The sequence below is a fragment of the Oncorhynchus mykiss genome, chromosome 20, assembly GCF_013265735.2.
Source record: "Oncorhynchus mykiss isolate Arlee chromosome 20, USDA_OmykA_1.1, whole genome shotgun sequence".
Classification (NCBI taxonomy): Eukaryota; Metazoa; Chordata; class Actinopteri; order Salmoniformes; family Salmonidae; genus Oncorhynchus; species Oncorhynchus mykiss.
This window is the reverse complement of record NC_048584.1, coordinates 9,936,644-9,961,335: the sequence shown is the minus strand read 5'-3', so window position 1 is coordinate 9,961,335 and position 24,692 is coordinate 9,936,644. Positions and strand designations below refer to the sequence as shown.

General features: G+C 39.2%; 1 protein-coding gene across 4 annotated transcripts in view; it reads left to right on the top strand.

The window, feature by feature from the left end:
- The window catches only part of LOC110498737 (carbonic anhydrase-related protein 10), a 308,840-nt gene that overhangs the window by 25,404 nt on the left and 258,744 nt on the right, over positions 1-24,692 (top strand). The gene's annotated exons all lie outside the window — the stretch shown is intronic.

Below are 24,692 nucleotides of genomic sequence, written 5' to 3'. Positions count from 1 at the left end.
AAACTCTGAAAAACTGAAATCTGGAAAACCAAAACCTATCATTTATTTTCCATTTCCTGATAGCAAAAATTCTAATAGTTCACCTAATTTTAATTTGTCATTGTACCACCTAAACATCTATGAAATATATTTTCAATAACCAAAAAATATTGTTCAACTGTTTGAAGCTGCTGTACAAAACCAAAAGAAAAAAGACGCAAAAACTAAACATATTTATCGCTTCTTATACTTGCTTTCAATGAGAATGACAGATCTATAACTAAAATGCCTATGTGAATTTGGATGGGTCGGCCAAAAAGTTATATTTTACAGCTTTAATCAAATATATAATTTGAAGAACAAACATCATTGTGGCAATTTATATATTGCAGTAAAACTGTAAATAAGACTTTAATCTCAACAGAAGACAGGTTAAATGTTTAAAAAATAGTTAAAGTTCTTGTACTTAGAAAATAGTCCTTATCATATAGGCCTAGACCCATATAATATCCAAACATTTCACTGAATACATTCATTTTCAGCAATTTAAATGGTCAGTTCATGTCTTTCTACACAACACACAACACAAATGTTTTATGAGTTGGGACTTCAATCTCTGGACTCGATAAAGTTTTTAATAATTTCGCTGTGTATTTCAAGTGGAATCAAGGTATTATATTCTACCAGAGGACACTAAAATAGAGCTCCTTCTGTAAAAGATGTAGCCAGGGGGTTCCTGGTTGGCTACTTTTTCTATTTGGCTGGCTTCTCTATGTATTTGTGGAAAACACTGCTCTATCAAAACTCCCTCCCCAGACTCTGGATTGGAAAATTATAGACAATTACTGCATGGCCACATGCATGCAGCACATAATTACATGGGGCTCAAAACACACAATTAGATGTGTTTGAAAACACAAAGAACCTACAGCTAGTTCAATGCTTTTCTATAAGCCTGTTTTGCATGCTCAATAATGTGGCTAGATAAGTCCCTTTACACTGTGTCAGTGGAAATTTAGAACCTGGGCCACCATAGTACCCTGGACACCTAATTATCCCAATCTTCCAGTTGGCCCCTTTTACCCCTTTCCTCTCCCCTGCAACTCCCCTGCAACTTCAACTCCTTTAAATGATAATGTGCTCTTAGTCTACTAACCTTGTGGATCTCTTGAAACTCTAAATGGAAAAATGACAGATAATTGCTGACCACATGAACCCAGTTGATGACCACACAACCTACACAACCTTCACTATGTAATTGTGTGGGGACACAAAGGACTTTTGATGACTACTATTTTATGCCACCCCCTGTACAAAACTGCCTATCATACTCCCTGCCACTTTTCCCATGGTTGGAAAGATGAACTGTGAAAACCCCTTCACTGTAATTCCTGACTGTATAATAACTGTATTATTAATGACAGTTCAATGCTGCTGTTTCCAATTATGGCTAAAGAGCAGCTTCCCACTCGCTAAGAGGATAGGCATTTACGTTGCATTCGGAAAGTATTCAGACCCCTTCCCTTTTTCCAAAACATTTTACGTTACAACCTTATTCTGAAATTGAGAAGAAAAAACATCCTCATCAATCTACACACAATACCCCATAATGACAAAGCAAAAACAGGAATATAGAAATGTTTGCACATTTATTACAAATAAAAAACAGAAATGTTTCCACAACATGATTGGAGTCCATGTAGGTGTGGGCAATGTGCTGGTGGTGGATCATTAGCATATTTGGGGCATAGGTTGTATTTGTGCCAACCATCAGTGGAAATGTTGTACCAGTTTAAGTGGTTTTATCATTATGTTAATGAATGTTGAAACCCTCTTATGGCATGGTCAGTTCTGCGATCTTTGTAAGAATGTATGTCAACCAAGAACTGTACTTGCAGGGTGAAAATGCAGGGTGCCAAATTGCAGGGTGCCTAAGTCAAAACAACAGATATCCCATAAATACAATTCCTCAAACATACAAGTATTTTACACCATTTTATATATATATATATAAACGTATTGTAAATCCAGCCACAGTGTATGATTTCAAATAGGCTTTATGGCGAAAGCACACCAAACGATTATGTTAGGTCAGCACCTAGTCACAGAAAACCATGAAGCCATTTTCCAGCCAAGGAGAGCCCTCACAAAAGTCAGAAATAGCGATTAAATTAATCACTAACCTTTGATGATCTTCATCAGATGGCACTCACAGGACTTCATGTTACACAATAAATGTGTGTTTTGTTCGATGAAGTTAATCTTTATGTCCAAAAATCGAATTTGAAATTGGTGTGTTATGATCAGAAATGCATTGTCTCAAACAAACATCCGGTGAAATAAAATTACAGAAATACTCATAATAAACATTGATAAAAGATACAAGCGTTATGCATGGAAATATAGATAAACTTCTCCTTAATGCAACCGCTGTGTCAGATTTCAAAAAGGCTTTATGGGGAAAGCACACCTTGCGATTATGTTAGGTCAGCACTTAGCCACAGAAAAACATACAGCCATTTTCCAAAAAAGGAGAGGTGTCACAAAAGTCAGAAATAGCATTATAAATATTCACTTACCTTTGATGATCTTCATCAGAATGCACTCCCAGGAATCCCAGTTCCACAATAAATGTTTGTTTTGTTCAATAAAGTCCATCATTTATGTCCAAATACCTCCTTTTTGTTCGCGTGTTTAGTTCACAAATCCAAACTCACGAGTCGCAGGCAAGTCCTGGCAAAAGTTCAGACGAAACGTCATATTACAGTTCGTAGAAACATGTCAAACGATGTATAGAATCAATCTTTAGGATGTTTTTATCATAAATCTTCAATAATGTTTCAACCGGAGAATTCCTTTGTCTTTAGAAATGCAATGGAATGCAACTAACTCTCACAGGCGCGCGTGAGACTGACCTCATGGCACTCTGCGAGACATCTGGTTGAAACAGCTCTCATTCTCTCCCCCTTCACAGTAGAAGCCTCAAACAAGGTTCTAAAGACTGTTGACATCTAGTGGAAGCCGTAGGAAGTGCAATATGAGCCCATAGACACTGTATATTTGATAGGCAATGACTTGAAAAACTACAAGCCTCAGATTTCCCACTTCCTGGTTGGATTTTTTCTCAGGTTTTTGCCTCCCATATGAGGTCTGTTATACTCACAGATGTCATTCAAACAGTTTTAGAAAATTCAGAGTGTTTTCTATCCAAATTATTAATTATATGCATATTCTAGCTTTTGGGCCTGAGTAGCAGGCAGTTTACTCTGGGCACTTCATTATCCAAGCTACTCAATACTGCCCCCCAGTCCCAAAGAACTTAAGAGGTAACTGCTTCTTCTGAAAGCATAATGACAGTTGCTTTGCAGGAAGTTAATTTTTAATATTCAATAACTTGCCATCGCCTAACAACTGAAATATTTTATTAAACTGAAGTAATGTGAATAAATTATAGGTACTTGTCAAGTTCTGACCTTTATTTCCTTTGTTTTGTATTTATTTAGTATGGTCAGGGCGTGAGTTGGGTGGGCAGTCTATGTTTGTTTTTCTATGTTTTGGGGTATTTCTATGTTTCGGCCTAGTATGGTTCTCAATCAGAGGCAGGTGTCATTAGTTGTCTCTGATTGAGAATCATACTTAGGTAGCCTGGGTTTCACTGTGTGTTTGTGGGTGATTGTTCCTGTCTCGGTGTTTTGCACCAGACAGGGCTGTTTTTGGTTTTCCACATTTGTTGTTTTGTAGTGTTCGTGTTTATCCTTTTTGTTATTAAACATGAATCAATATAATCACGCTGCTTTTTGGTCCGCCTCTACTTCACCACAAGAAGACCGTTACAGTAATAAGTAATGAGCAGTCACTACCATCATGGAACTTATATTGTTTTATTCTGTGTTACAGCATTCAACCCAAATAATCTAAAACAAAAACCTTGATTATTATTATCTTTGGTCAGTCTCACCGGGGGAATGGAAGGAGAGAGCAGGGACCATGAGAGGCGGACCTTCTCCTGCTCTCTCCCTTCGCTAAGACTACTGCCGTGCTCAAAAATCTTTTACTTCCAACTTCAGTGCATTCAAGACAACTGGTAACTCGGAAAAAATACTAGATCCGACTGGTAATAATCGATTTGAACAGTCATCCTTTCAGGAGCTCCGACTTTCCGACCTGAAGATCATTGACATCATGATTTGCCCTAATTTTTTTCCAGTTCCCAGTTGTCTTGAAAGCACCATGACCATCAGACTATCAGTCAAGTAAAATAAAAAAATCTAATTATTTGCAAATTATTTAAATTTATGTTCAGCTGTGCCTCGCAAGTGCTACACCAACTGATCTATTTTCTTATCAAAGCTCAAGTTATGAAATATAATGGTCTGAGAAGAACAACATTGGTAGGCCAGGCATATAGCCAATATGCTGTGATAATATATTAGGCCTACTGCACAAACCTCATTCCTACAGAACAGTTTTTATTAGGTTAATGTAACATTTATTTTTTTACATTCTGAGCAGTAGATCTTGGCTTGCTTTTTGACTGCAAAAGTGATCTTGTCTCAGAAAAGTGTTTTGGAAGAACCATACAGGTTTTTAAATTCTGGTTAGCCATATTTTCTGGCTCCCAAGAGGCGCTGTGGTCTAAAGGACTACATCTCAGTGTTAGAGGCGTCACTACAGACCTAGTTCGATTCCAGGCTGAATCACAACCGACCGTGATTGGGAGTCCCATAGGGTGGCGCACAATTGGCCCAGGGTCTTCCGGGTTAAGGCATGGCCGGGGTGGGCCGTCATTGTAAAGAATAATTTATTCTTAACTGACTTGCCTAGTTAAATTACAAATATCGTTAAAATTCCTTAAGTCTTATTATTGTTTTAAATAAGTTGAATTTAGAACCACTGATCTAATCAACTATACTCCTTTGACACAAGGCCGTACAGTGCCTTGCGAAAGTATTCGGCCCCCTTGAACTTTGCGACCTTTTGCCACATTTCAGGCTTCAAACATAAAGATATAAAACTGTATTTTTTTGTGAAGAATCAACAACAAGTGGGACATAATCATGAAGTGGAACGACATTTATTGGATATTTCAAACTTTTTTAACAAATCAAAAACTGAAAAATTGGGCGTGGGAAATGTGGCAAAAGGTCGCAAAGTTCAAGGGGGCCGAATACTTTCGCAAGGCACTGTATGTGAGTCTTTCACGAGACACCATCACTGGCCATATTCTCTATTGAGAGAGAGCGAGAGAGAGAGAGAGAGGCTCTATCCCCCAGCCATCACATCTGCTGCTGAGGGTTCTCAAGACTGTCAGAATGACACGACCTCCACACAGATGTAATTTACTAGAGGGAGCAGAGCGTGATTTAAATGCCAAAACAGCACAAGGCCTCACCATTGCAGGGTAGCATGAGTAATGCGTCAGTACATTAGTGTTGTCACGATACCAGAATTTTCACTTCGATACGAGGTTTAGAATCACAATACTCAATACCATCATGATAATAGATACCAAAAGGATACCACGGGGAAAAAAATATAATCTTTGGGAGAGACATGAGAGAGACCATTCGACTCTTTATACATTTTTTGGGTGTCAAACATCTTTGAAATCAGTATATGTAGCGTATCACAAACAAACTACTATGGTAGTGAATTGATGTTAGCTTTAGCTGTCAGCTAGCAAGGAAAGTTTGCTTACAAAGCTGGAAGCAACCGGTATCTTCTTGCATTGCAAAGTGTTCTAGCCTGTGTGGACATTGTTTTATGAACAGTAATTAACAGTTTCAACTTCTCTACATTCCGTGTTGTATTATTCAAGTGTGTTAACTTCTGTGCCGCATGAGTGGGGAGCTAATATGATGCAGCCCTGAGACCAAAGAGCGCAGACGAAATGAACATGGTTTTCATCAAGCCAGCTTCTTTCTATGGTGATACCCGTTCCAGGGTTAGGACTGTAACCACCAGAGGACTCTGAGAGTTCATGAGATGAATTCTGCAAACATCGTTTCCACTCCGATAATGAGAATGGTTAATGACTGTAATTAATACATTCATTCAATACATTGGAATACAAAAGAAGCCATCCGCCCATGATGGGCTATTAGCAAGACAATAGACTCTTGCCAAGAAGGAGGGTAGGAAAGAAGGGAAGGGGAGCATAGAATTTAAAGACACTGCACAGTAGCCTAATAAACATATATTTTGAAATAGTACAAAAAAAATGTAATTCAATAATATATTTCTACCAAGGCAGATGCTGTGTTTTTGGTTGATGGCTAATATTAAAAACAGTCAAATGCATTCTCTCCGTTGCCCACACGGACTTTAAACATTTGGATAATAAAACATTTAAAGATTGACATTGGTTGATTTTAACTCCACTGACTTTTAAGTTTTATTGTTTATTTACATATTAGGGTACCTAAGGTTTGATTATAAACATTGTTTTGACTTGTTTGGAAAAGTTTATTAGTAACGTTTGGTATTCATTTTGTATGCATTTTGATGGAGGGAAACTGGGTGGATTATTGACTGAAGCGCGCCAGCTAAACTGAGTTTTTATGGATATAAAGAAGGAAATTATCAAACAAAAGGACGATTTGTGATGTATCTGGGACCTTTTGGAGTGCCAACAGAAGAAGATCATCAAAGGTAAGGCATTTATTATATCGCTATTTCTGACTTTTATGTCGCACCTGCCTGGTTGAAATATGTTTTTCATGCTTTTGTATGCGGGGCACTGTCCTAAGATAATCGCAAGATGTGCTTTCGCCGTAAAGCCTTTTTTAAATCTGACACATCGGCAGGATTAAACATTCCCAGAAAGCATTGATTATTATAATTTATCGCAGGCCTAAAACCTAAGGGTTTAACCTTCTGAATTAATGATTATATTGAAGATATATTCATGAGTTCCGAGAGCCAATCTGTTATCCAACGATTATTATTATTGTTCTTAACCCTGCATTATAATTATATGTATAAATTATATGTATAAAAGCCCCTTAGATATTAGATAACATATTTTCAAAACACTTAGCAGGACAATAGACACAATGTGGTCCCAAAAACACCTCTCTGACGTAGAGTCCAGCATATCTCGTGATGATGTTATGGAATGTCTCACCAGCTTTGATCCATGCCTGGGCCTGCAGCACACAAAGTTCTTTGTTTGTCAGACGAATCATTGGGTCGAAACTACAGAACAGTACAAAACACATGGTTAATGTTCTGGGAAAAAAATATGATATATATATGTAATATATACACACACACTACCGTTCAAAGGTTTGGGGTCACTTAGAAATTTCATTGTTTTTGAAAGAAAAGCACTATTTTTGTCCATTATAATAACATCAACTTGATCAGAAACACAGTGTAGACATTGATAATGATGTAAATGACTATTGTAGCTGGAAATGGCAGATTTTTTATGGAATATCTACATAGGCGTACAGAGGCCCATTATCTGCAACCATCACTCCTGAGTTCCAATGGCATATTGTGTTAGTTAATCCAAGTTAATAATTTTAAAGGCTAATTGATCATTAGAAAACCCTTTTGCAATTATGTTAGCACAGCTGAAAACCTTTGTGCTAATTAAAGTAGCAATAAAACTGTCCATCATTAGACTAGTTGAGTATCTGGAGCATCAGATTTTGTGGGTTCAATCACAGGCTCAAAATGGCCAGAAACAAAGACCTTTCTTCTGAAACTCGTCAGTCTATTTTTGTTCTGAGAAATTAAGGCTGTTCCATGCGAGAAATTGCCAAGAAACTGAAGATCTTAGACAACGCTGAGTGTTCTACTCCCTTCACAGAACAGCGCAAACTGGCTCTAACCGGAATATAACGGCGGGGCGGGGGGGGCTTGTACCTGCAAAACACCAGTCTCAACGTCAAAAGTGAAGAGGTGACTCCAGGATGCTGGCCTTATAGGCAGAGTTCCTCTGTCTAGTGTCTGTGTTCTTTTGTCCATCCTAATCTTTTATTTTTATTGGCCAGTCTGAGATATGGCTTTTTCTTTGCAACTTAGTAGCCTACTCCCGACCGGTTACGTTGTACAGCGCCATATTTTCCTGACAGAAACCCTAAGGGTTTTGTTTTTTGTTTTTCTTGGAATAGAAATACAATAATATTAATCAAATTAATTAAGCAACATTTCCTAAAATCATTCCCGTATACTATGTTCTTACAAAAAAAGGTTTTAAATTATCTAGTGCAGCCAATATTGAAAACAATCAAATGCTTCTCAAAGATGCCCTCTGGTGTTCAAACTAGCACTAACTAGCATTGATGGCAACAATGGCTGACACTTAAATAGCGTGCCATAGAATTATGCAGCAGCCCGCAAGCTGTGCTGCGGTACTACGCAATTTTTAAAGGAAGAACCACTGAATCTAGGCCTATATGCAGGAACGAAAGCACATATTGTCAGAAATGTATCATATCTGTAGTCATTACCTGATCATATATGTATCCGTACATGATATATGAATCATAGATATTTTAATATTCATCGTGTCGGATCAAAAATGGGCTAAATCCGACTCATAAAATGTACAGCACTGAAATAGTTTTACCTTTTCAGGTGCTTTACCTACATTTGCACCATATTCAGAAGTATGCTATAAAAGGCACGGAAATCTAAACATCATCATATTTAATCCAAGTTGCTATTTCCAAAGCACATGTCTGCTTTTTCTGTTTTAAAAATGCAGCATAGCAAATCCAGAGCTCAAATCCCAACACATGTTTTCTGGAAAGATGCAAACGTAGCCCAATCTTTGGGAAAAATGTTTTTATTTATTTAACAGAAAATGTAGCATGCCCTCGATACACATGCTTGCCCCGTTTGTTATTATGGACGATGGGATGGGGGCGGATTGGGTCAACGTGGTGGTACTGTGATCCACTCCAAACTGTCAATGCATAAATCATAAATCAAAATTGTGGCGATATTGCAAGAAAATAGTCATTTCAATTAACAAGGTATCTACTCTACCTGCTTCATTCATGATGAGAAAGCTAACTGGAAACTAGCTTTCTAGCCAAGTTGCTAGCAAACGATCTTATATTAAGCTCTAAAAGCTTAATCTGTTGGGGTCTACTAAGTTAACACATGGAATTGTTTTAAAATGGCCATAGCATGGATCATTTAGCTACTTGATTTAAACAAGACAAAAAGGTTTTGAAGTGTCTGTCCTATATCTAGGAGATATAAAAAAAAGCTCAGGAAATACTGTATATATTGTTTTTTGGACACATATTTTTGTTGGCACAAAACTACCTCCATACTTCCATTCATTTGTTATCTTCAGACGAGTCCCCTGACACTTGCGGGGGTTGTCGAGCAAAACGGAGAACATCATCTTCGTGAGAGTCTCTCGTCTCCTGTTTGTAGCCCAAAAGGTTCGGATGCTGCAGACAGAAGTTGGCACATCAACGTTACCGACTTCAGACGAGTCCCGTAGGGCTTGTGGGGGTCGTCGAGCAAAACGGAGAACACCATCGTGTTTGTCTCATCTGTCCATAGAGTGGTCTTATTAGTTCGGACGTTACAGAATTTTCGGGAAGTCTCATGGTCTGACAAACACAACTGTAGCTCGGCCACCTTCCACCGCAGAGGCGGAAGTCCAACATAGGCGGATGCAGTGGATTGAGATGCATCAATAGACTCTTAATTAAGCCGTAACACAAAATACGCCTAAACTTTTTAAAACATTTTTTTTTTGGCATATAAACTTTTTGTTTAGTCTATCAAAATGCATATCAAGATCGTGATATGGACCTCAGACAAAAGCATATGCATTGTATTTTTGCTGATAAAATATGCTATGTAGGCCTACTGTCAGGATTTGTCTTCGGATATAGAAAAATAGATGCCAACATAAGCCTATCTCAGGATATCTAATGAGTCCATATTCGGCCATACCATGACTGATACCCGGAGGAAATATCAAAATGTTATGTGCAGGACAGAAAAATATGGATTGCATATTTGTCAAATTATTAAGCATGTTCTGAAAACTCAGAAATGCATCAGAAATTGTCCTTATTTTCATCATATCAAGATCCGGATATGAACCTCAACCAAGAGCTGAATATCTGGACTCAATATACAGTAGTTTCATATCTTTAATTTGCTGAGAAAACACAGTTACGCTATGTATTTGTTAACATGAAGAGAGAAAACAGGATGTCACATATCTCAGGATATTGAATGAGTCCATATCCGGCCATAGGAAATGTCCATGTGTGATATTCGGAGTAATTCCTATGTAATATGTCTAAAAGACACATCTGGATTCAGAATTGGTCAAGGTATATAAGGGCACAAGGCGAGACCCAGATGCAGACACAGGAGGCAGATGGTTAGAGTCCAAGATGTTTATTAACAATCCAAAAGGGGTAGGCAAGAGAATGGTCATGGACAGGCAAAAGGTCAAAACCAGTTCAGAGTTCCAGAGATACAGAATGGCAGGCAGGCTTGAGGTCAGAGCAGGCAGAATGGTCAAGCAGGAGGGAATGGAGTCCAGAAAAATAGGCAAAGGTAAAAACTGGGAGGACTAGTAAAAGAGAATATAAAAGCAGGAGCACAGTTAAAGCACGCTGGTTGACTTGAACATACAATATGAACTGGCACAGAGAGACAGGAACCACAGGGGGAAAAAAGTGACACCTGGAGGGGGTGGAGACAATCACAAGGACAGGTAAAACAGAGCGTGACAGTATATGGTGCATATCCACAAAACTCCTAATAAGCATTGGAAATGGTCTGTCTGTATTCTCTAGAACTGCTATTCCCAAACTGGGGTACACAATGCCATCAGGGGTACGCCAAATAAAAATGGGATTCACATTTTCACACATTTGGGTGATGTTTTTTGCTCGCCTGAGTAGCCTTTGTTTCACTGCCAAAAATAACATGAAACCATCTAGTGTTCAGCTAAATAACAACACAATGTCAAATTCAGGTAGCCTAGTCAAATAATGAAATCCAATCATATTAACCATTGCTCTTCCGTGGGAATACCACTAATGGTCTGAATGTAGCCAAACGCAGCTGCTACTCATTCCGTTTGCTTGAAAATGAATAAATGGTTAAAAAAAAGTAAGGCCCACGTCCATAGAGACACGTACTACCAGCAGTACTACACCTGCACCTGTCGATGACACAAGTTGTTCTGCTTCCACAAGCACATCCAATGCTAGCATCAGTAATTCCACATTTGTTGCTAGCCCAGCTAGCATGGACACTGACAGTTGTGAATCTGCTGCAGCCGAAGAGCTACTGCCCCCCACGTTGGACCATCGAAGAGGCGCAAATATGATGAGAACTACATTGATTTGGGGTTCATTTATGTTGGGAGTATTGCCTTTCCTCGGCCACAGTGTGTTATAAAAGTACTCTCTCACAACTCAATGAAACACTCACTCTTGTGCAGACATTGAGAAACAAAACTTGGCAATTTGAAAAATAAGCCACATGAGTTTTTTTGAGTGAGAATTAAGACAACTTTTGAGTAGTAAGACATGTATAAAAGCAACAGATACCATTAATAAAAGGGGCTAGAAGCGTCTTATATGGTGAGCTACTGAGTGGCTAGGACAGGCAAGCCCCATACTATTGTGGAGGACTTTAAAAAATAAATATATATTATGTATTACAAAAAACACAAGGAAGGGGTAACATTAAAGTATTAGAACATGGAGGACAAACAATACAGCATCAAACATGTATCAGTCTTTCCGCAACAGAGCCATCCTTATGTGTGAGGGTGCGTGTGCATGATAGCGATATAAAATATATGTCATAGTTTCCTTTTTCATGATCACATTCTTGTGAAACCCGAACCCTCCAAGACCCCACCCCCCCCAGATTTTTAAAAACAATTAATTCCATTCCCCACCCCCAAGAACCCTCCAATGCACCAACAACCAAGAGAATGAACTAAAGAGAAAAAAGGAAAAGACAGAAAACACTGCCACTTAGTGTCATTCAAATGTACTTTTATTTTGTTTTATTTGTACTTTTTTTCCCTTTATCTTTTGACCATCATTCTCTCACACAGCAACTCCACTCCCACTTGTCTCCAATTCCACATACCAACCCAGCTTCCCTCAGCCCATCCCATCTATCTCTGCTGGACACCCTCAGCCCATCCCATCTATCTCTGCTGGACACCCTCAGCCCATCCCATCTATCTCTGCTGGACACCCTCAGCCCATCCCATCTATCTCTGCTGGCCACCCACTTCGTGTTTCTACGCAACACATATCTTTCAACTCTGCTATGATGTTTATCGTACAATTTCAATCTATCTAATAAAATAGAAACTACAAATTGTGTGTTGAAGATAAATACTTTTATTACGAGTATTGGTATATTAGAAATTGACTGACCAGGTCTCTCCAGATCTCCTAACAGTACTATTTCTAGGGTCAATTTTAGATCAATCCTATGCATTTTCAGCCATTCCTGAACCTGAGACCAGAAACAGGCTACCTGAGGGCAATACCAAAATAAATGATCTATTGATTCTGTATCCTCACAACAAAATCTGCAGAGCTTCGATGATTTTATGCCCCAAATATTCAACATTTTGTTGGTGGCAATAATTCTATATAATAATTTTAGCTGAAAAGCACGAAGTCTTAAATCTTATGTTGTTTTATATATCAACTCATACACCCTGTACCATGAAATCGGTACATCAAAAATCTCTTCCCAACTATTTTGCAATCCGTATGGCATATTTGTCAACATCCTGGTTCTCAAATGAAACTGGTATACTTTCCTATTTATGCTATTTTTATTCCTCTGACAGTTTTGATCCTTAATATTGGGCAGACAGACCAGTTCCCTACCTCCTCCCGCTGCCACCTTCCTCCTCCATTTTTGGACTAATTCTGTAATCAATTGGTTGTATTCTTGGATTGAACAAACGTTCCTGTACAATTCTGAGAACTCCATGAAGGACATAACTCTACCATTCCAATTTACAATATTTTTTAAGAACAAAATAACCTTTCCCATAAATACAGGTATTTTATCAACTAGCACATTTGGGTTCAGCCATAATATTTGTTGTAATATTTGTCCTATCTTTTCAGGGGGATGAAATTGAAATTGTAGCCAGCTCTGCAATGCTTGTTGGAAAACGAGAGATACTTTGAAAAAAGTAGAATTTTCAATTAATAAAAAATGAGACATGGCAATCTGCACAAAGGCAAAAAGGCAATTTTAAACAATGGATGAGCTTTCCTTATTAATCTACTTAAGAACTATTTAGGGTTTAAATAAAACTTTTGAATGAGTGAAGCTTTTAGAGAGAGGTTTAGTGCTTTTATATTTAATAATCTCAACCCACCCAATTCGTATTCATTCTATAGATAGGCTCATTTTATTTTGTCTGGTTTAGCGTCCCAGATAAAGCTAATATTTTTTGCTTATATGATTTGAAAAACGAATCATCAGGAGTAGGCAGCGCCATAAGTAAGTGAGTAAACTGAGATATGACTAAGGAGTTAATCAGGTAAATTTTTCCATAAATAGACAGGTATTTACCTCTCCATGGTTGCAGGATCTTGTCTATGTTTACAAGTTTTCTATTGAAATTCATTGTGGAGAGCTTATTTATATATTTTGTGATATGAATACCGAGTATGTCTACCTCACCATCAGCCCATTTTATAGGTAAGCTGCAAGGTAATGTAAAAGTTGTATTTTTTAAGGATCCAATACATAATATTGTACACTTATCATAATTAGGTTTTAGTCCAGAGAGTACAGAAAGGTTCTCTAGATCTTTAATGAGACATTGCAGGGTTCTAGCTTGCGGTCTTAACATAAAACTTGAGCCATCGGCATACATGGACACCTTTGTTTTTAAGCCTTGTATTTCTAATCCTCTAATGTTGTTATTGGATCTGATTTTAATAGCTAGCATTTCGATGGCCATAACGAATAGATATGGTGAGAGCGGACACCCTTGTTTAAATCCTCTTGACAATTCAAAACTCTCTGAGAAATAGACTTTATTTACTATTTTACATCTGGGGTTGCTATACATTATTTTTACCCATTTTAAAAGAGATTGAAAAAATCTCGGCATTTATAAATAAAATCCAGTCTTACTTTGTCAAATGCCTTTTCAAAATCTGCTATAAATACCATTCCTGGCTTCTTATATGTTTCATGATGTTCTATTACATTACATCTATCATCCATGTAAAAAACCTGTCTGATCAGGATAAACAATACCTGGTAAAACCCTTTTAATTCTGAGTGCTATGCATGTTGCTAGTATTTTTGCATCACAACATTGAACTGTAAGGGGCCTCCAGTTTATTTAGATAGACCGGGTCTTTATATTTGCCATCCTGGTCTTGTTTTAATAATAGAGAAATCAGACCTTCCTGCTGCATACCTGACAGACTACCATTTCTACAGGTGTAGTTAAAACAATCTAACAATGGAGCTTTTAGTATATAATAAAATACCTGATATACCTCTACCGGTATGCCATCATGCCCTGGGGTGTTTCCAGACTGAAAGGATTTAATAGCCTCAAAAAGTTAGCCCTCTGTAATTTGGCCTTCGCACTGATCTTTCTGAACATTTGTTAATTTTCCATTTTTTTATATGATTTGGAAAGAATTCCTTACCGTAGTCTTCTTTCAGTGGGAGAGGATGAGACGGAAAAGAGAATATCTGCCTAAAATAATTAGCTTCCTCTTTTAAAATATCATTTGGAGAATCATAGATGACTCCGTCTTCAGTAACGAGTTTCTGCAAATTAGTTTTGTTAGGGTTCCTGTATTGGAGATTCAGGAAGACTTTTGTGCATTTTTCTCCATATTCCATCCTGTTTGCTTTATTTTTGTAATAGATTACATTAGATCGTTCTTGAAACAGTTCCTCAAGTTCTTTTGGTTTTTCCTCTAGCTTATTTTGTATCTCTGTAGTATATTTTTTATTGCTATCTACCTGTACCATTAGTTCATGGATTTCCCTTGTTAGTCTTGTTTCTTTAGCCAGAATCGGCTTTTTATTATTGATGAATTTGGAATTGAATGACCCCTGAAGGTACATTTAAAAGTATCCCATACAATAAGGGGATTTGCTGAACCTATATTATACTGGAAAAATTCAGTTATAAATTATTTTGTCTTAGTTAAAAATAAGTTGTCCTCCAGTAAACTTTGATTACATTTCCAATATCCCGTCCACATGGAAAATCTATAAGAGTTACGTGAATGCCAATTAGATGATGATCCGATCGCATTCTGTCTCCTATTAAAACTTTTTTAAACCTTTGATGCAAAAGAGAAAGAGACAAGAAAGTAGTCAAGACGACTAGCTTGATTAAGTCTCCTCCATGTATATCTCACTTGGTTGGGGTTTTTTAGTCTCCAAATATCCACTATTTCTAATGTGTCCATAATATTAGTGATTTCCTTAAGGGCACAGTGATGATTTTTTGTAGAGTGATTACCTTTACGGTCCATTGAGGGACTGTGTTATAGTCTCCTACCATAATGATTAGATAATTTGTTGCCTGTAAGTTCAATAAATTGGTATAAATGTTTTTAAAGAAATGTGGATCATCCTGATTTGGACCATATATATTAATGAGCCAAATCTCTTTTTCGTCAACTTTCATATTCAAAATGATCCACCTTCCTTGCGAATCATTCATGATTATTTGCACATTCAGATCAACATTTTTGTTAATTAATATCATCACACCCTTTGAGTTCCTTTGTCCATGACAGAAAATGATTTCACCACCCCATTCCTTTTTCCAAGCAAATTCATCTAAGGATGTAGAGTGAGTTTCCTGTAAACAGTTTATGTTATATTCCCTTTCTTTTAGCCATGTAAAGACTGATCTTCTTTTTTTATACTCTGCCAAACCATTACAATTATACCTGTACTTATTTCACCCCTTACCATAACTAGATACTATTCTCAGGCTAAATTGATCATAATTAGTGCTTGTAAAGTTACTGCCATCAGAGGTATTATGAAGGTCAAAACTAGAGCTTTCAAATGTCTGATATTTAGAATTCAAGAAATAGATTCTAGCAATATTTGTTTTATTCCCTTGCCTGTTTGCCTGTGAGCCAATGCCACAGATGTTAGAAAATTGTGACAAATTATGTGTGTCACAAATCTGAATAGGTTGATGTGTATGATATTGGATATGATATAATGAGAGTGTGTATGATGTCTGTATAAGAGTAAGACTGTAATGTGTGATGTCCAAATAAATAATAACTCTGCCAATTTTGAGTCATAACTCTGCCAATTGAGTGTCTATGTGTGTAACATGTAGTGCGTTTAACCTTAATATTCATAATTATAATACATATCGTATCACCATCATAGTTGCTTCATAATTACCTGTAACATAATTGAAACACACATCCCAGCATTTCCATAGCAATTCACGTTTCACATGATCATGAAAGAGACCTTGCATTACTCTAGAGAAGGCTTCACTGCAATACAAATGTATTCCGTACAATATGTTATTATTCCCCAATACCCCTATTTTGATATATTCCCCTTGCTTGATGTAAACATATATAAACTTGTAGATGAATACATAAAAAAGATAGACAAACATTAAACACATTAAATTATAAAACAGTTCTCGACAATAGAGAGAGAGGGATAGAAGATAAGAGGAAAGAGAGAATGAGAGAAGAGCGACATCAGGTGTGTGTGTGAATGTATAAATCTGTATGTGTAAGCAAGCATGCAGTTGAGTACGTGTGTGTTCATATCCACTTCATAATGTACAGATATTTTAAACAGTTCCCATACCATCTTTTTTTCGTAAACTGAAGTCCCTGTAGAATTTAGTACAGCCACGGTGTTATGTAGCTGTCTCGGAATAGCTGTCCATCTATAAAGAGTTTGTCCACAATGATAAAGGCACGCCTACCATCCATCCTTTGGTGTCTTTGTACTGGATACAGTTTCTTACGACGTTCGTTTATCTCCTTTGGAAATTGGTAATTGAGACCGAATTTGGTCCCTTTAAGCTCCCTTCCTCTGCTTTTGATCAGCTGCTTTTGTTGGTAGTGTTCAAATTTTGCGATGATCAGTCGGGGACCCTTGGTCTTGTCGCTCCGAGCTCCAAGTCTGTGTACTCGGTGGAAAGCCACCTTGTTTACAGTCTCTATAGGAAGTTTCAATGCAGATTTCATGAATTCTCTAATCGCGCCCTCTAGATTATTGGATGCGTCCTCAGGAATACCGGAAAAAAATAGATTTTCACGCTTGCTATGACTTTATATGTCTAGTAGCGTCTCCTTCATCACCCTGTTTTCCCTGAGTAGACAATCCATGTTGGAATCGTATATTTTTACCTTGGCTGTGAGTGTCTTGTTTTCTCTTTGGAGCTTGAGAATTTCACTCTGGCTGAACTCCAAACTCCCCCTCAGCACTGCTACCTCCTCACACAACCTTTCCATTGTTGCATGGATTCCAGCCAGAGCACTAGCCTCTACCTGAATGGTAAGTAAATCGTCCGTGTCTGAAGATGAATCTGTTTTTCCTTTTTTTGTCGGGTTCAAGTTATTCTGTGAGGATCTATCTGGATCTATCCACGAAGGAGTATGTTGTTCCTCCATAGCGTAAAGTTGTTGGTACTCTTCGATTTCCCTCAGGATCTGCTTGGTATCCAGATTGGCTCTATACTGCAACCAGTTGTTTTACGAAACGATAACAATGAGTCTTTCCCACGATGACGACAGGTGTCTGTAGTACAGCCAGCTATCACTCGCGGAATCCACACACAAAAAAAAGGAACACAAACTTGCAGTCCCAGCCATAAAGGCTAACCGCGTTGTGAAATCCTTAGTGACAAAACTTTAGTTCAGATTAAAATTGATTTAATGAAAAAGGTTTAATGTAAACAACAAACTGAGTGTAGACAGTACAGTGTCCTGTTGCGCGCTCTGATGACGTCTCTCTCTCGTAAGCTCCATTTTATTGTGGAGGATTCTTTCTGCCGTGAATATGCCTGGGACAATGCTGGGGGTAAAGGACCAAAAACCTATACAGACAATGCCTTCATCAAACAACACTGTTTCTGTGACATGGCAGGAGATGTTTTGAAACAATTACTGCTTTGCATACAAGCCAGTGAATTCTATGCGTTACAGCTGGATGAGTCAACAGACAGGCCTGGCACAGCTCCTGGTATATGTCCGTTACATTTATGGGGGGTCAAGACATTCTCCACTGGAAACAACAAGATAGCATATTTTTTTAAGTACTGGAGAGCTTTGTGACATCAAATGGACTTTGGTGGTCAAGATGTGTTGATATCTGTACTGATGGCACAAAAGCCATGACAGGGAGACATAGTGGAGTGGTAACGTGTGTGCAACAGTTGCTCCCGACGCCACATGGGTACACTGCAGCATCCACCGGGAGGCTCTTGCTGCCAAGGGAATGCCTGACAGCTTGAAATACATTTTGGATGCTACTGTGAAAATGGTTAACTTTGTTAAAGCAAGGCCCCTGAACTCTCGTGTATTTTCTGCATTATGCAATGATATGGGCAGCGACCATGTAACACTTTTACAACATACAGAAGTGTGCTGGTTATCAAGGGGGAAAGTATTGATACATTTTTTTTTATTTAGAGATTAGCTTAAAGTTTTCTTTACTGACCATCATTTTCATTTGCTTGACTGCTTGCATGATTACGAGTTTCTCACACGACTGGCCTATTTGAGTGATGTTTTTTCTCACCTGAATGATCTGAAAATGGGACTCTCCGCAACTATATTCAATACGCAGGACAAAATTGAGGCTATGATTAAGAAGTTGGAGCTCTTCTCTGTCTGCATTAACAAGGACAACACACAGGTCTTTCAATCATTGTATGATTTTTTTGTGTGCAAATGGACTCAAGCTTACGGACAATGTCAAATGTGATATAGCGAAGCACCTGAGGGAGCTGAGTGCGCAATCATGCAGGTGCTTACCTGAAATTGACGAAACAAACACCTGGATTCATTATCCCTTTCATGCCCTGCCTCCAGTCCACTTGCTAATATCTGAACAAGAGAGCCTCATCGAAATTGCAACAAGCGGTTCTGTGAAAATTGAATTTAATCAGAAGCCACTGACAGATTTCTGGATAGGGCTGTGCTCAGAGTAGCCTGCATTGGCAAATCATGATGTTTTGACACTGATGCCCTTTGCAACCACATACCTATGTGAGAGTGGACTGTTTGTGGAAAATGATTTAAGACTGAGACGTTCTCCGAACATTGCAGTGTTATGTGCTTCCTTTCAAGCATACCCTTCTCATTAACCTGTGGTGAGTTATTCACAATTTTTTAGGAACAAATAAGGTTTTATATGTAAGATAGTTAAATAAAGAGCAAAATGATTGATTATTATTATATTATTATTATTATAGTACCAGTGCCCTGGTCCTATAAGAGCTCTTTGTCACTTCCAACGAGTCGGGTTGTGACAAACACTCATTCTTATGTTTAATAAATGTATCGTATAGTGTGTGTGCGGCAGGCTTACAATGATGGCATAAAACAACATTTGAGAGTGCGCTGACCCTGGTGCTAGAGGGGGTACACAGCTGAGACTTGAATGTTTGAAGGGGTACGTAACTATAAAAAGTTTGGTAACCGCTGTTCTAGAATATCAAAAACGTGTCCTTTAAAGATATCCCCTGATATCGACCCTTTCACCCAGTGTTGGCTTGATTGAGAGTGTCAGGGGCCCATCCATCGAGTGGATGGGCCCCTTGTCAGGGGCCCATCCATCGAGTGGATGGGCCCCTGACACACACACACAGCCATTATAGGGCCCCACAGACAGCAGCGGGGTCGGAGATAATTGTCTCATAAGTTAGTATGCACAGCTGTCGGCAAGGTCAAGTTTCATTTATGGATGGACGGGTGTCGCTATTGTCTCACTCTGCTCAGCTTCCTCTCTCTCTCTCTCTCTCTCTCTCTCTCTGTCCCTTGCCCTCTCTATCTCCTCCTGTCTATCCAATCCCTTTCTCTCGATCTCCCCTCTTTCTCTCGCTCCCCCTTTCTCTCTCTCTATATATACAGTGGGGCAAAAAAGTATTTAGTCAGCCACCAATTGTGCAAGTTCTCCCACTTAAAGAGATCAAAGAGGCCTGTAATTTTCATCATAGGTACACTTCAACTATGACAGACAAAATGAGAAAAAAAAATCCTTTTAATGAATTTATTTGCAAATTATGGTGAAAAATAAGTATTTGGTCACCTACAAACAAGCAAGATTTCTGGCTCTCACAGACCTGTAACTTCTTCTTTATGAGTCTCCTCTGTCCTCCACTCGTTACCTGTATTAATGGCACCTGTTTGAACTTGTTATCAGTATAAAAGACACCTGTCCACAACCTCAAACAGTTACACTCCAAACTCCACTATGGCCAAGACCAAAGAGCTGTCAAAGGACACCAGAAACAAAATTGTAGACCTGCACCAGGCTGGGAAGACTGAATCTGCAATAGGTAAGCAGCTTGGTTTGAAGAAATCAACTGTGGGAGCAATTATTAGGAAATGGAAGACATACAAGACCACTGATAATCTCCATCGATCTGGGGCTCCACGCAAGATCTCACCCCGTGGGGTCAAAATTATCACTAGAACGGTGAGCAAAAATCCCAGAACCACACGGGACCTAGTGAATGACCTGCAGAGAGCTGGGACCAAAGTAATAAAGCCTACCATCAGTAACACACTACGCCGCCAGGGACTCAAATCCTGCAGTGCCAGACGTGTCCGCCTGCTTAAGCCAGTACATGTCCAGGCCCGTCTGAAGTTTGCTAGAGAGCATTTGGATGATCCAGAAGAAGATTGGGAGAATTTCATATGGTCAGATGAAACCAAAATATTACTTTTTGGTAAAAACTCAACTCGTCGTGTTTGGAGGACAAAGAATGCTGAGTTGCAATCCAAAGAACACCATACCTACTGTGAAGCATGGGGGTGGAAACATCATGCTTTGGGGCTGTTTTTCTGCAAAGGGACCAGGACGACTGATCAGTGTAAAGGAAAGAATGAATGGGGCCATGTATCGTGAGATTTTGAGTGAATTCCTCCTTCCATCAGCAAGGGCATTGAAGATGAAACGTAGCTGGGTCTTTCAGCATGACAATGATCCTAAAAACACCGCCCGGGCAATGAAGGAGTGGCTTCGTAAGAAGCATTTCAATGTCCTGGAGTGGCCTAGCCAGTCTCCAGATCTCAACCCCATAGAAAATCTTTGGAGAGAGTTGAAAGTCCGTGTTGCCCAGCAACAGCCCCAAAACATCACTGCTCTAGAGGAGATCTGCATGGAGGAATGGGCCAAAATACCAGCAACAGTGTGGAGAAAACCTTGTGAAGACTTACAGAAAACATTTTACCTCTGTCATTGCCAACAAAGGGTATATAACAAAGTATTGAGATAAACTTTTGTTATTGACCAAATACTTATTTTGTACCTATGATGAAAATTACAGGCCTCTCTCATCGTTTTAAGTGGGAGAACTTGCACAATTGGTGGCTGACTAAATACTTTTTTGCCCCACTGTATATATGATATCCCCTTTATCTATCTATCTATCTATCTATCTATCTATCTATCTATCTATCTATCTATCTATCTATCTATCTATCTAATTTATCTCCCTTCCTCCTTCTCTCTCTGTCCCTTGCCCTCTCTTTATCTCCTCCTGTCTATCCTACCCCCTCTCTCAATCTCCCTTCTTTCTCTCTCTCCCTCTCTCTCTCTCTCTCTCTCTCTCTCTCTCTCTCTCTCTGTGTGTGTGTGTGTCTTTTTCTGCATGGCTGAACAGGTGGATTGCAAGTGCATTTTGATGAATATTAATGGGAGTTTTTGACAATTATATGAAAATTAATTGTTTATTTACAGTCTACTTGTGTTTATAGGTGGTTGGTAGGGACTTGCCAGGCTAGGCCGGGGTAGGCCGCACACACAGTGTTGCATGGGTATGGAAAGCACGTAGCTAACGATGACTCAGTTCTGAACAATAGAAAATGTTAAATTATCAGGTTATTGGAGTTGATCAGCCATACTTCTTTACAGACCAGTTTACTGAAAACCTGTCACCAGTCATTTGAAACAACTGAAAATTTAGTAAGCCATTGTCTTGCATTGGAAGTTTATTTGTTTTTTTAACCCTGTAAAGCAGGGATAGGCAACTAGATTCAGTCAAGGGATGATTTTTGTCGGAGCGGATGGTCGGGGGCAGGAACATAATTATAATACGTTGTACACAGCAAATTGACCACAACTAGCCTAAAAAGGCAAAAAATAATGATCATATTATACCTTGAATTACGTTGAGATACGAGTTTCTAAATTAAACAATGATTTTGCTAAATTCCTGGTGATTTTACAGTGTTTTCTTTAATAATTTCTTGATAAAAACTTTAGGGAGCTAAAATAAAATCATTTGCGGACCGGTTTAGGCCCGTGGGCCGCCTGTTGCCCACCCCTTATATAAAGGTTTCTAGTTTTAATTACATAGAACAAAGATTAATTAGGTTAATGACTCCTGTCAGTCTACTGATCATCTTGACGGGAGAAGGATATTGGCCTTATATTGACACGTGACCTTGCTTGATTGATTGCTTGGAGTCTAGATGGATCCTGATGTGAATACTGACACATTAGTTTTCAGCATCTAAACTACAAATTACTGCTGCGCCTCACTCATATGATCACCATATATGATCATCACTGTTCTGGGTTCAGCTAGGGGCGGGTGAAATTAACAGTGATCTATCATTTTGCCATATGCATCCCCCCATCCCTCCCTCCCTTCCTCCCCTCAGGGTCCCGTCTGCATATCCTTTAATAGATTGGAAGCATTTCCTTTTTGCTGATGCCAGTAAGTGTGTTTCGGGGCCACAGCCAAGCAGTGTGGGAAATGGAACATAACTTTTCTGCTGTCCTGCTGTCTAGCCCTCTCTTTTCTCCCTTTTTTCTCTTTTCTCACTCTCCCAATCTCTCTCTTCAGCTCTCTCTCTCACTTTTCTGTCTTTCTCTCTCCCTTCATCCCTCCCTTCTGTCCTGATACTGTTCTCTCCCTCTCTCGCTCTGTTACTCTTCCTCCTCTCCCCTGTCTCGCTGTTACACAGGAAGTGATGATGTCTTGTCTCTAGGCGAGCACTGCCACAGAATATGGCGGCCAATTGTTCCAGAATTTTTTTAATTATTGCTGTCTGTCTCAGACAGTTCTGAATAATTAACATGGATAGGCTTGCTCATTACACCCATTAGAAATGACAAAACAAAGAAATCGCTTCAATGTGATGGTTCCATTCCTTCCTCCATTCAACTGATTGCTTTCACAAGTACAGCTCCCCTAAACAGAGTTGATTCTGAGAAAAATGTTGTCACTAGGGATCCTAAGTAAATCATTTTTGGCCCAAGATTCAGGCTATCTGAAAAGTAGCTTTGAATTCATCAAAATTATTTTAGACTTTATGTGTAGACCGGTATCTGTGCCAAGAGCTGGAGAGATACAGTGGCTTTATGCAGTATTTTCTGTGGTAACTGCAGCTTATCAGCAGCTTCCTCTAAAGCCCCTACTTTTTATTTTTTATTTTTATTTTTTAAAAATTACCCCTTTTTCTCTCCAAATTTGTGGTGTCCAATTGTGAGTTATTACTATCTTGTCTCATCACTCCAACTCCCGTACGGGCTCGGGAGAGACGAAGGTCGAAAGCCATGCCTCCTCCGAAACACAACCCAACCAAGCCGCACTGCTTCTTAATACAGCGCACATCCAACCCGGATGCCAGCCACACCAATGTGTCGGAGGAAACACAGTGCACCTGGCGACCTTGGTTAGCGTGCACTGCGCCCGGCCCGCCACGGAGTCGCTGGTGCGCGATGAGACAAGGATATCCCTACCGGCCAAAACCTCCCTAACCCGGACGACGCTAGGCCAATTGTGCGTCGCCCCACGGACCTCCCGGTCGCGGCCGGCTGCGACAGAGAGCCTGGGCGCGAACCCAGGGTCTCTGGTGGCACAGCTAGCGCTGGGATGCAGTGCCCTAGACCACTGCGCCTCCCGGGAGGCCCAGCCCCTCCTTATTTTTACTAGGATCCCTAAACCCACACACACATGCATTGACACATACACAGGAGGCCACGTTATTGGTTCTTAGCCCTGACTGTGTTTTTCAGTGGAAGTTCTTTCTGTCGAGACACCTATGGAACAGTGGAGGAGACTCTTATTTACACCTTATAACGTTGTTGAATTCACTGCAATAGTGTAGTTATAGCTATGGAAGAATTGGAAGGATTGGTCCTTTGAGCCGGATAGCCATTGTTCAGTGGCTATCTGAAACAATTCAATTTCACCCGAACTCTTTACACTGCAATTGTGTTGCTGTCTCATGATGGGTTTTTGGTTTTTAATTATATTGCAGAGAGGCAACATGGACATGTCGGTTATAATAGGTTATAATAGTGGAAACACTGACTCACTATTCAATGTTCAGTGACTCTGGCATCAAGGCTGGTGTTTACTTCCACTTCATTTTACATCGGAAGGGGAAAAGCAATCTATCATTTGGAGAAACCAGTCAGCGGCCAGTCAGGATGGTTAAGATCCATTTTTTGGGGGCCTTATGCTGTTCGACACCCGCAGGGAGGTAAAACTTCAG